Consider the following 12,506-nt stretch of genomic DNA (forward strand, 5'->3'; position numbering starts at 1 on the left):
AGGAAACCACCTCCCTCCTCTCCCCTCCCAAATAAAAGGCCAAAGTCTGCAGACAGATTCCCTGCAATGTCACCTTAGAAAAAGGTGGCAACTTGACCCATCTCAGGGGGACGTGCAGCACTGAGCAGCTTTACTTTCACTTCAGGATACAACAGAAATATACTGCTCCCACGGCTGATCCTTGCTTTGAGGCTTTATTGCAAGCAATACAACAAACCTCCGTTATTCTCTGATTACAAGTGTCTGGAGCAAGAAAGGAAGAGGTAGGCAGGGAAAACACGCTGGATTTTGAGGCTCTAGGCACCACTCATTACCCACTGTCTCCCACTTACTTTGTTTGCAGTGTTGCTCCATGCAGAAGCGTGCTCTCCTAGAGACACACACTGCGTGACAGGTCAGAAAGACCCCATTTAAATGCCCTTCCTACAATATATTTTAGCAGAACACAAACAAGAGGCTGCGTTATTTGTCAGGTCAGAACAACAAGAGATGGAGAGCACTGAATTGGCTACCATTTACTAAACACTGTTCTCCCACAGCTATTCTAAGCCTACCTCAATTTATTGATTAATCTGCTGGATCAGTAATTTAGGCTATTTGATGGTTAGCATTTAGAAGCGTGTGTTTCTGGGAAGGCTGAAAACCTGCTTGTGATTTACAAAATTACTGTGGGGTCTCTAGTGGCTTGGGCATTTGTCAGAGGCAGGTGTTCTGCGTTAGCCATATTCTCCCTTCTCTCCCCACATCCATTTTTAATATCAGCAATGAAATACCAAATGCTCCTGCAGCATTTACTCTAAAACAGCAAAGCAAGCGTGAGTCTTGCCCCGCTGCCCATTTCTAGCCTGTTGCATCCATTACTTGTGATATTAAGGCTTTAGGATGATGTACATCAACTAACTGGGGTGGGGGAGAACGGAACCAGAAAGCATCCAAATAATCCGTGCTCCCACACACCCTGGGGAGGGTGCCCTGAGCCTCCTAGGACAAGGAGCATTCCTCCCCTGCATCCGTTCTTGTGGAGGACGGGGCCAGGGGCCAGCCTAGCTGAATAAACCAGGGCAGGATTTGAAGAGAGGAAGAGCAAGCCTGCCTCTGTTTGCAGCTAGCCCCTCCTTTTGCCCAGCCCTTTCTGACTCTGACCCCAAGCTGCTGCTATCTTTCAGGCCTGGGCTGCGATTCCCTCTGGAGTCTGTCAGCAGAGCTCTTTAAAATGGCAGTGGGAATCCTCGCTAAGCAATGGGACCAACCATCCTTCCTCAAACACCGAGCACATCAGCTCCAAAACCCTCCCGGAGCTTGCAGCGTCTCTGCAAGGCAGGCAGCGAGCCTTGCTTCAGCTGGCTCTCAGCGTGGCCCATTTCATAACACAAAAGGAAGCCTGAATCCCTCAGGGCTCAGATTTTTTCCAAACTGAGTAAACACACGCAAACACACATTATTTGCATGCACAGCAACTGGGACAAAGGATCTGCGGCCAGGTAGGTGTCTAACTGGTGGTCCAGGCATGCGGTAACATGTATGCAATCCTAGAAATCTTGAGCTAAAAGACACTTATCTCTAGACTGACTCTGTGCTGCTTCCAAGTCTCGTTTCAAGATTAAAAAGCACCCTTTGTTGTTTGGAATATTACCATTTCAGAAAAAAACCCACCCCTGCTCGGACCCCCCACCCCAAAGGTTTGGTTTGTAACCCAAAACATTGGCGCCTTAATAGCAGCAGGTCAAAGCCCTCCAGTCATTAGGCAGATTATATTTAAGGGCCTTATGTGCAGCTGATCAGAGACTTATTCCTTAAAGGATTGAAACGGCAAGACAGCGCACCTCGGCAAGCAATCTCGTTTAATAGTCAATTAGCAGAGATGTGCTCTTCTGAGCTAAAATCACCGCAGACAAAAAAAATGCACCACCATCAGCTTTCCTCCACTTCTGCTATTACATCAAGCCAGCTGATCCACTCTTTCAGCCCACTGTTAACTGGCAAGACTGGGATGCATCTAAAAGTCAGCCAGCAGTTTTATCTCAACCAAGACAGCAATACTCTCGATGCTACGAACTTTTTACTTTTTTTTGTTTAGACTAGAGGAGGACTGGATGGACTCAGAAGCCAAGAGAAAAATCCCAGCTTTTTCAATACTAAGCCTTGTCTCCAAGCATGTAATTAAACCAGGGTGAATTACAACCCCCCAACAGCAGTTCCCCTTGCAGATCTGCGCTGCCATGCATCTGGGAGAAGGAAACAGCTAACTAAAGGCAGATTTGCATAGTGTTGATGTTTTAGCACCAGCCAAATCACAGACAAGGGCAGGCCACCTACATCCAGCCACATGTTGCTAACAAGCAGCGCTGCGAACCAGAGCACACACCCCAGTTTCACAGGCAAACGGACACCAGTGTAACCAAGAGCACATGGGAGCTCTTCTCTAGAGCTGCCAACCCCAGTGTTCAAAAGCCATGAGTCAGCCTCCGCACCCCCTCCAGTCGAGGTTAGCTTAAAAGTTAGACACTGCAGAAAACGAAGAAAATCAGAACCAGTATTAATTTGCCTCCTAGTTTCTAAGCCTTAGGTTAAGCCAGCCAGAGCGGCTGTCCTTTCCTTCCCACAAAGAGAGGCAGAAACTTTCCTGCAAGCTGAGGTTCTTACCTGATCGCTTTCCCCCAGGACCTGAGCATTCGGAGGAAGATTTGCCAAATATTTTAAGACTTGGCAGTTCATTCAAAGCTAGCATCTCTCCCTCCCACAATCAATCAAATATGACACCGGGTGACTCGGGATTTGCAACAAGAGGCTTGTGCTAGCTGGTTATGAGTAGACGAGAGCTGTTGTCCACAGCCCAGCCCAGAGAGTCTGACGGAAAGGTTTATGCCACTGGTGCTCTTCACCGAGTCCAGTTTTTGGGGGTTTCAGCAGGGAGACTAAAGGCTTAAACCGTCCACAGGCTGTGAATGACCGTGTTGTGAGCACGGATCACGCCAACGACCCTCTAAAATCCTCTGTGCTGGAGGAGGTGCAGTGCGACGTCACACTGCAGAAAAACAGGGTTACTAGTGCAAACCTCCGAGAAGCAGCAAAAGCAGGGCCTGAAAGCTGCTGAGACTGGTACAGCAGCACTGACAGAACAGAAGCCCCAGAGATTTTTGGAAAAACAGTCCCCTGATGCAACGCGAGCAACTTGCGGATGCAGCAGAGGCAATGCAGAAGGTCTGTGCATCACGTTAGGGCTCCTCCTAGCTCGTGGGTTACCAGAAACATCCCTGCAGGCTGCAACCTACCCTGGGGACTCTAGATTTACTCTCCTGCCTTGAAGAGCGGGAAGAACACTAAAGATGCCCAAAGCCTGATAGCCAGTCTGGTGTCAATGTGCAAGGAGAAATCGAACCTTACTTTCTCCTCTTATCATTGCTGTGCTGACTCCGCACAAAGGTAATGGAAGCACAGCAAGACTGCCTGAATGCCCTTTTTTCAGCAGCAGAGCTAAACAAGGCCAATTCCGAATGGCAAAAGGCTGCGGAGTAAAGCTGCCACTAGAGACGATCGTTTTTCACAGTGTACCCTCGCCTGAACGCAGCAACACAAATAAATTGATGGAAGAAAAACTGACAGCTCTTGCCATTTAAATATACGCCTAAAGGCACAGCTTAGAAGCAGGATTTTTATGTCATGAGCAAAAACCCCTTAGTTTTCTTCTCCCTCACAGCAAAATCCTACAGGAGCAACTCCCACGTGGGGTGACGCTTACCTGAGCGGACCCTGCCACGTTCAACTCCACAGAGAACAGAGCAGACAGGGAAAGCCTGCGTCGGTACAATCCCAAGTAGCCACTTCAGAAGGCAAGTGTTTATTTTACCTGGTTCCTCTGCTTTTATGAGTTTGAGGCAGAATTTCCCTGCTGGCTTCCTGACCTTGCACATCTGGTTGAGATGAAGGTGCGAAGCACCAAGCACCTCTTCCAAACTCAGGAGGAGCAAAGGACTGCTGGGGCACGAACACGTGAGCAGAGGGACCAAAGTGAGAGGTGCTGCTGGTTTATACCAGGAAAGGTGATCCAGAGGTATAACGCTCAGGGTTAAACCATCGCAAGGAACGATGCTGAACTTCAAAAGAGGATAGACAAAACCCCTCAGCCCTCCACAGGTGTGAACAAGGCACTCTCTGGGGGTGAGAACAGCGGTACAAAGAGGTGAAGGATGAAGGAATGGATGATCTCCAGAGGTCCCTTCCAACCCTGACCATGCTGGGAAGCCACACAACAAATTTGGAGGCAGGGCTGAGGAGAGCTGGTATGTACTGGCTCCTAGCTACATCCAGCTACCAGGGTCACCTCCTCTTCACCTTGCGCTTCTTCCCTCCAGGCCCTGGGGCTGTTGCAACTAGATAAGCTAAAAAAGCACAGGAATCAAGGCACAGCAACAAAAATCCCTGATCTGGAGTAGGCGCACTGTTGAGTTACCTTCAAAGAAAGCTTTCTCAGCCAAGCTGCACATACAGGCAGCGTACAATCCAAATAAAAAAAAAAAATCAGACAAATAACAAGAGGGCACTTTTAGCTGCAGGGTTTCCCCAAGGCCTTCACCCCTCATGGGTTGGCTGCACCCAGAGACGCGAGGAAAACCCAAGGTGGCTTAGATCATGCGAGGAGTGGGATGCACAGATTCACTCCGTGTCCCCAAAGCAGGGCTGTGCCTGGGCTGCTTGGCGCTTCGAGCACCCTCCAGACACACTGCCTTAGTTTGGGCTGAAGCTCCCCACGTCCTCCTCACCCACATCACATGCATCTGGTGATACAGAGGGTGCTGGGTCTGGTGTGCCCAGCTCTCCCCCACACCCCCAAGTCTACTGATCATGAAGTCAGAGCTTTCTATGTCCAGTTAAGCTATTAGCAAAGCAAGCATCCCAAGACATGAGTTAAGTCTGTTATGCCACACACAACCAGCTGACCATCAAATTCCTTCAAAGCAGCTCCATCGCTTGTTTCAACCTGCCAGCGTAAAGATGAACGGCTGGCACGAGGACCTTACATATCGTTTCAGGCTGCTCTTGAGAAGGTTGTGTGGGAACTGTTCACACCCTTCTGAGCACACGCTGGTGTGAACGCAGTCTGTGTGCTACTCATTCCTACGATCATGCGGCTACAGCAAGGGGAGCATCTTTGTTCCTGCCACATGTGTCTGCCTTAAAGGGGACATGAAAGCTGCTGGCTTTGTTTTACGCTGGGATCCATGCCTTTCTCCTCCCTTCCCACATTTTTAAATACAGACAGCTGGAAGCCCTTCTCCAAACTATTTTCCCCAGCTTCTTTCTTTTTTTGTTTAGGATCATGTTAATCTGGTCCTCTCTGACTCTGCCAGATAATTTTCCGCAGATCTCAGGATAGTTATTTTTTGATTGAAGGGCTGGAGCACCACAAGGCTAATGAAGATATCCTTTCCCCAAAACCAGTTTGATAGTCAGTGGAGACAGCAAAAGCGAGTCACTACAGGAATCTTTCAAACCTTCTCGCATTACAAGCGGAGAGAAGAGTTCATCTTCCCCTTTGTTGTTCATGCCTAAAGCGTGCAAAGCCCCATATATTTAATTCCCACGTACGCTGCTCAGTCTCCTGCACTGCAAGCAAGGCTATGTCATGAGAACCCCAGCGCAGCACATCCTTAGCCATCAATTTTGGGAACCGGGGCAGGGCTGTGGTAAGCAGCAGACCAAGAGGGACATGGTTTTATTCCCTGTAGGATCTCCACACACTCCCCTACCCCCACCCCACTCAGAGGAAGCAGCGGGGAAAAGAAGCATGTTAGGCGCTTCAGTCTTTGGTCTTTCTCATATCTGCAAATACAAGTTTCTTATTAAAAGATAAAGAAAAACCCCTTTCATCCTCTATGCCCCAACCTAATCTTTAAATACCTAGTGAAATATAAGTAATTGAGAGATGCTTTTAGCAGCTGTGGGCTCAGTCATCCCTTTCATGTACATAGACAGAAGCTGACTAGGACTAAGGGTTGCTTAACTTAAAACTGACAAAGTGTGATCGCCGTGCCTGGCAATGAATATTAAAAGCAATGACAAGATTGACGTTATCTAGCTGCACTGTAGCTTCTATTTTTTTCTTATTTAAATGCTCCACTCCTTCAGTTCTTACTGCAAGGATCCGAGTCAGGAAAATACAGCTCAGGCTGACATCTTCCAGAAGTGCCTGCTAAAACCCAGCTTTCGGGGTGCCCAACTTAAGACACTTAAAAGGGCTCAGCTTACAAACCAACACGATTTCCTGAGAACACACATAAATAAAAACACTCCTCGCGTGTCATGTGCTGCACACACGTTCGAGACTTCAAAGCGGCACCGCTTGATTTTTCTAGATGTAGGGCAATGTTGCTAAACCACCTTCTTCACCTTTCAGCCAGCTCTGCTCCCTGCACAGTGACTGCATAGTTGCAGTAAGGAACTGGAGCTCTCCCACACGCTCCAGGGACCACGTTAACTATGGTTTCTGCTCCGAATGATGACAGATGTTTCCCTGAATGTGCAGAATTCATTTTTTCCCCCTAAAGAAATGTCTTAAAAGCCGCTAAGTGGCTCTAACTGAATGAGCAGTGGTTAAACAAGGGCATAAGACAGAACAAGCAAGTTGCCCGAACGCTTTCTCTCTTTAAATAGGAGGAGAAAGCACCATCGCCTGCACAGACTCGTACCAATGCCCAGACTGCTCTCACCACAAAATGTATACCTTGCTTCTAGCTCCAGCTCTTTTAATCACTGCTCACAGTTGCTTCTTGGTGGGCTGGGTTAAAGAGCACCTTCCCTCAACTGGGAGTAACGTCCTCACACAGAAAACTAAAGGCGAAGGTCAAATGGTATCGTACACCATTCCCCCTAACCCAAAAGCTGTACTTCAGCTCTCACGTTCATCAGAGCCACCACGTGATCCCACCACAACTTGCCCTGTGTTTTGTAGTGGAGGTGGGAGCTGTTTCCAAGTAACAGGGCTAAAACCTTGGGCTGCCCAAGGTCGCAGAGGATATCTCTGCTGCGGAGCATGCTTAGGCACCTCTGCAGCTGCTGCCACGAACTCTGCAGAGAGTACACAAAGCCTCTCGGGGGATCCCCTCATACGTTAAACCTGGGCCAGCTGGTTTCTCTGCAGCTGTAGAACAAATCTAAGCAGAGCTCTCCTGTGGGCTGACAGCCCCACCTATTCTGCAGCAAGGATGCAGGCAGCAGCAGCACTGCTTGCCTCTCCATAGCTGAGATGCTCTCCCCCAGCTCCCTGGGTTTTGCCTCTCCACTGCTTTCACCGCACAGTGAAACACGAGCATCGCTGGTGGGCTGGTCCCATGCTGCCACCAAGCCTCAGCGCTGTTCTGGATTTACCTCTTCAGGCTGCCTCACTGAAGCAATTTGATCACTCCAGAGAGGCAGGGACCCACCTTTTGCAACCTCCTTCCCCTCACTCCATCCTTCAAAGGACAGACACATTTGCTATCAGTCAACCAAGAACAGTGTTCTTCTCAGCAGATCATAGAATGGTTTGGGTTGGAAGGGACTTTAAAGACCAAACACCCTTGCCATGGACAGAGACACTTTCCACTAAACCAGGTTGCTCAAAGCTTCATCCAGCCTGGCCTTGAACACTTCCAACTGGCTTTGAACGCTTCCATGTTCTCCTTGAGCATCTGGTCATCATAGTTTGTGCTCTTAAATCTTTCTTAAGTAATAAGATGGTTGCTGAAAGCTGATGGTCAAGCGCTTGCACAGCAAAATCTAGCTTGGCCTGGCAACTTCACAAGTAGGATATTGTTTTATTGTACGTGAAAAAAGGTAAGAAAGCCCAGCACTGGTAAAAAAAAAGTTAAGAAAGCCCACATAAACAAGCTGACTGTACATAATGGACATTGTTAGGTGTCTGAATAGGTCACTGACTCAAAGGAAAGTTCAGCTCCACAATGCAGGTTTTGAGCTCTGAATACCAAGCAGAAAGCATCCCTGTGCACTCACGCCCCATGCATTCAGCGCAGCTGGATCTTTTTGTATTTCTCACTGTCCATTTCCTCCTGAATTTCCCTAGTTTCCTTCCATTCGTATTATGAGCCTTTGTTCTTTCTCTACCCTCTTCCTCCTACTATTTTGAAGTGTACAGATGGAGTCTAAGGGTGGGGAAGCAAGCAGAGTCACAGCACGTTAGCAAAACAACTTTCGCAGCTTAGTAAAAATAGCATAAACCAGCTCTACCATTGTATGGAAGTAGTGACCCCTGTTGCAAGAGACAGGACCCTGCCAAACTGCAGCTACAAAGAATTTTATATGTCAAGAAGTTAAAAATAGGGCCCTTCATGGAATTAATTTCATCCTAGTATTCACTACTTGTTCAAACCTTGTACGTTGGGCTCGTACCAGGACTCCCACCATCCATCATGGTGGAATATTCTTCTTCCCATCAACAGGTCTCAAAGTACCACAGCGGTCTGCGCAGTAGTTATCCCAGCTTTGAACACAGCTTAACTGAGACATCCTGAGCAACTGGTCTGAGCGCCCCTACAATCTTTCAGCATAGGAGGAAGGTGTTCACACACTGACAGGCTGGGTTCGGGTCTGACACTGACAAGCTTCTCCTTCAGACTCGGACAAGTCACAGATTACCCACTAACGAGACAGATTTTGCAAGAGACACCTGTGAAAAACAAACCCAGAAGCAGGGGTCACTGATGTACAGCTCCAGGCTCATGCGCTGGCACTGGGGAAGGCCAGCTGGAAGAAGGCCAAGCTGAGAGAGGTACTCAGCCCAAATGCAGAGGGTTAGAAAATACCACTAAAGACAGAGCCAGGGAAATGTTGAAAACACCTACAGAATGAGCTGTCTAGTTGTCATCGGCCTCACTGTGCTCCAGAGTTTGTGACGAGAAGTGCTCCCCGTTGGGGTCCAAGACATACTGTGATCTTAGGGGTGCTCTGGGACCAGGGTATGTCCTGCCCTGACAGAGCAGGGCTCAGCACTCCTGCTCGCACCAGCGCAGACAAGCTTCATACCATACGAGTTTTCTACAGTCCTTCTTTCCAAATATTCAAAGGCAACCTGCATGCATTACAACTAGCATCAGGACTTCTGCAGCACTTGAGACTATGAGAGCTGCCAGCTCGTTCAGTGATAATAATCATCTGTCAAAAACGCAGATCAGACTGGAGAAGTAGTAAGGGTTAAAAGGAAAAAATATGTATAAGTACCTGGAGCTGTAGCCAAGGCAATCAAGAGGCTGAATTCAGCTGCTTTGGTAAGTACCTTTTAATGCAACATGTTCCTCCTCCAGTGCAGGGGTCCTAGGGTGACTCCACAATAGTTTTGTGCCTGTGGCTTTAAATTTGCTAATAAATAGCCTATGCACTCACGCACACAATGGATGTGGGGGAGGGAGAGAAGTGAAAGATTTCAGATTACAACAAGCAGCATTTGTCACTTGCTTTAGATGGTGTGAGAGGCGGTTTCCAGGCTCTTTGACTCAGGAAGAGTATTTTCTGTTCCACTCCTGATGTGCTTGGCTGCCTTCTGCCAAAACCTGTTTTAAATCCAATAATGAAACTAGGCCGAGTCTGCATAACTTCTTAATTCCCCGGTGGAAGAAGGGCATTTGAATATATTTCCGGGAATGACAGACACCCACAGTTCCCACCATTGTCATGCGAAGCACTGCTCTCTGGCCAGCTCCCTCCTCAAAACCCACTTTCTCCCTGGAATATCATCCCAAACTGTCACCAATTGCGTCATGAAGAACACGGGATCTTGATGAGATTTGCTTTTCTCTTTACAGCAGCACCTCATTACTGGCTAGTCCTGCATTGCTGCTGTGTTTGCTTCCAGTTCCATACACATTAGTGAGATCACACTCAGGCACATGGATCAGGTCTTGACACCCACCACCTCCCCGAGGTCACAAACGCATCTGCTCCAGGCAGTAAGGAAGATGGGAATGATAAGGAAGGCTTTTTATTCCTGCATTGCCCTGTGCCTGCACTAAAGGGACCCCCTCCCCCCCCCCAGCACCACATCCATACCCCCTTCTCCTTGAGGGGAAGCACAGAAGAGCAGCAACACATCCCTACAGCTCCATGCAGTGTGGAAGAGCGGGGGAGATGCTCCTAGCAGGAACCAGGTTTGGCAGCCCCAGAGCCAGTCCTGCTTCCAGGAGCTGAACCAGTCCCCAGCAGAAAGCTCATGGCTGGCTCTTTGTAGATCGGAGTGCAACCTGGAGCAGACCCATGGTGGAGCGAACGACCTGATCTACAGGACCACAGGTGGGCCTGAACCTATAAAATCATACCCATGTGCTGACATTCAGATTATAAGCAAGGTCCGTGCGCTTCCACACAGCAGCTTCCAGGACTTTTCCAGCTGAAATGATTGTATGATTCCATGAGTTGAAATCCTTTAATGACAGGGGCCACTGTTAGTAGTGACATCAGCTGTGCCTAGGACAGAGCCCTTGTCCAGAGATCTGAAGAAGAGATGCCAAATGCTTCTTATAGAAAAATCAGAATTATTTTGGCATATGAAAAACCCCCACCTCTTTCGCAGAGTGTTAAAGCACTAGTAGACGACATTCTTTTCAAAACTAAGTTAAAGGACACAGCAACAGCTAATAAAATGGGCACCAGTTCCGTTACAGCAGCAGTATTTTTTGGCAGAAGGATTTTAAGGCTAACCTCCTGTTCCATGAATACAGCAGCCTAAATGGGAAGGACCGCTGACTCAGCTTTTGCTTTGGGCTTCACAATGTGCTCTATGTTTTCCAGCAGGCTATAATCTACCAGGAAAGCTGAAGAGGGGGGAAGGGGGCAAACATAAGACCTTTGAAGAAATGTGGAAATAAATATATGAAATTCAAGCCTCTGTTTAATTAAAAAGCTGAAGAAAATGCTATCACAATGTCATAGGTTTGAGAGAGCTATGACTGCAAAGACCAGAGGCACTAGCAGTTGCATGTATGTGACTCCAGTGATGCTCTACTGGAACATGAAATATTTTGTCTTGCGAGTCTACACAACAAATGATGATGTTACCTTAACAGACATGCACAGGGAGCAGCTTTCAGAAGGGGAGATACTACAAGCCATCTGTGGTCCAAAGGTCATGTCTAATCCAGGACCTTGTCTCTAGCACCACCCAAGAGCACGCACCGTAAGGAAAGATGAAAGGTCAAGTGTGAAACGATCCTTCCTTGGTGTACCTTTCCTGCCTCAGGAAAACAAGCTCATTTGGAAAAGATTAAGGTCTTTAACCAAGACTGAAGTTCCTTCACAGTTTAAATCACATCCACCTCTTCCCTGACATCAGCTCCAGCACTCAGCTGTTGCAGAGCTGTTTTAGCATGCAACGCTGGCAGTCAGGCTAGTTTCAGCTAAGCACACTGAAATAGCTCAGCAAAAAGATCCAGCAAGCATGGATGCAAGAGGTATAGCGGGAACACAACAGCCAGTGGCCAGATCTTTTGGCTGACGCTGCAGTGAAAGAAGTGTCATGTACAGGACCACTCTGCTAACAGTATCTTTTGCAAGTAGCCAGGAAAAGCTTTTGTGTTTAAATAAAGAACTTGGCAGAGAAAAATGACTTCCTCTCATTTACTCTCTTCACATTGAGTGAAACTTCAGTTGAATTAAGAGACTGAGTTGCCATCCCTGTCCTCCCCCCCAGCCTCTCAGTGTGGTTTGCTTTTTTACATTAAGATTGTTATCCTGATGTTTTATAAGCTTGCTTTTCCTTTTCCAAATGAACATGCTAAGGTGCTTGAACTCTACAGGGCAGCGTAGGCAACTGGCATGCACACTAACTCATGATGATGTGCTCCCACACCGCTACCAGATGCATCAGACGCTGAGACCCCTCTGGCACAGGACAAAAGGCGAGTCCCTCTCCTGCACAGCTTCACCTTGCCCAGGTGAGTCCCAGCTGTGCTGTGCTGTTCTCTGCTGCCCACCAACAACTACCCCTGCAGTTTGAATGCTTCTCCACGCAAGAGCTATATGCTACATTGGAACAGCCTGCAAAAATTAAATAACCATTGACTACTAGTCATGCTGTAGACCACGCTTATTACATCCAGTTAATGTAAAAGCCAGCGCTGAGATGCAGAAAATACCCTACAGTCAGCTCCCCATCTCCACAGCAGCAGGGGAGGGAGGGGGGCTGCAATGCCCAGACAAAGCATCAGACCTCTGCTCGCTGCTCCGCAGCCAGCCCGCGTGCCTCAACAGGCACTACCCAGCAAATCCCATTCGGAGAGAGCTTATTAGACCAGGCACAGCAAGGCACAAAGCCAGCTCGGATTTGGAAGCAGCACAGCTCAGCCTGCACAAAGCTATGCCTCCGCTAGTAAGCCCTCCAAGAAGCAGCAGGTATGCTCCGTGTGGTGCCAGCTCAGGGGTCTGGGGGCCCCTGTTACAGTTTATTCACAAGCCACGTGATGGGTGCCTTGCTGGGGAAGGGGCAACTGCACATGCAAGAAACCCAGAGCATTCTGACTCCG

General features: G+C 48.2%; 1 protein-coding gene across 3 annotated transcripts in view; it reads right to left on the minus strand.

The window, feature by feature from the left end:
* CFDP1 (craniofacial development protein 1) overlaps nt 1-12,506 on the minus strand; it is a 66,788-nt gene that overhangs the window by 21,432 nt on the left and 32,850 nt on the right. The gene's annotated exons all lie outside the window — the stretch shown is intronic.

This window comes from Falco cherrug, chromosome 14 (genome assembly GCF_023634085.1).
Source record: "Falco cherrug isolate bFalChe1 chromosome 14, bFalChe1.pri, whole genome shotgun sequence".
NCBI lineage: Eukaryota > Metazoa > Chordata > Aves > Falconiformes > Falconidae > Falco > Falco cherrug.